Source organism: Somniosus microcephalus, unplaced genomic scaffold, assembly GCF_052327205.1.
Source record: "Somniosus microcephalus isolate GS21.2 unplaced genomic scaffold, FLI_Smic_1.0 unresolved_chr9, whole genome shotgun sequence".
Lineage (NCBI taxonomy): Eukaryota > Metazoa > Chordata > Chondrichthyes > Squaliformes > Somniosidae > Somniosus > Somniosus microcephalus.
The window spans coordinates 16,100,052-16,101,123 of NW_028225187.1; the positions used below are offsets into that span (position 1 = coordinate 16,100,052).

The window sequence follows — 1,072 nt, forward strand, 5'->3', positions numbered from 1 at the left end:
GGGAGCTTTACTCTGTATCTAACCCGTGCTGTACCTGCCCTGGGAGTGTTTGATGGCACAGTGTAGAGAGAGCTTTACTCTGTATCTAACCTGTGCTGTACCCGCCCTGGGAGTGTTTGATGGGACAGTGTAGAGGGAGCTTTACTCTGTATCTAACCCCGTGCTGTATCTAACCCCGTGCTGTACCTGCCCTGGGAGTGTTTGATGGGGACAGTGTAGAGGGAGCTTTACTCTGTATCTAACCTGTGCTGTACCCGCCCTGGGAGTGTTTGATGGGGCAGTGTAGAGGGAGCTTTACTCTGTATCTAACCCCGTGCTGTACCTGCCCTGGGAGTGTTTGATGGGGCAGTGTAGAGGGAGCTTTACTCTGTATCTAACCCCGTGCTGTACCTGCCCTGGGAGTGTTTGATGGGACAGTGTAGAGGGAGCTTTACTCTGTATCTAACCGGTGCTGTACCTGCCCTGGGAGTGTTTGATGGGACAGTGTAGAGGGAGCTTTACTCTGTATCTAACCCGTGCTGTACCTGCCCTGGGAGTGTTTGATGGGGCAGTGTAGAGGGAGCTTTACTCTGTATCTAACCCGTGCTGTACCTGCCCTGGGAGTGTTTGATGGGACAGTGTAGAGGGAGCTTTACTCTGTGTCTAACCCCGTGCTGTACCTGCTCTGGGAGTGTTTGATAGGACAGTGTAGAGGGAGCTTTACTCTGTATCTAACCCGTGCTGTACCTGCCCTGGGAGTGTTTAACGCAGTCAATGGGGCTTTGTCAATCAGGTACGAATGGACGTGTAATGAGGCGCGGAGTGCTGCCGAATCTCCTTACTCAGGAAGCGATGAACATCCTGTACACATCCGGGTATGAAGTGTCACAAGGTTATCAGCAGCTTCTTTCTGCCCGAAACACTGAACGAGTCTCTAATTGATGTGGCTCTCGGCCAGTGGGAGAGGAAAGCAAACATCAATATTTCTGCACGTGGTTTCTCTGGACTTTCACCGGCCTTCCCTTAAACTGCTACCCGTGGCCCCTCCCCGCGCATGCGGCAATGGCGACCGGCCGGCGGTGATGCAGGAGAT

General features: G+C 53.1%; 1 protein-coding gene across 1 annotated transcript in view; it reads right to left on the bottom strand.

Moving 5' to 3' along the window:
• LOC147084821 (glucagon receptor-like) overlaps positions 1-1,072 on the bottom strand; it is a 120,137-nt gene that overhangs the window by 52,873 nt on the left and 66,192 nt on the right. The window lies entirely within an intron of this gene.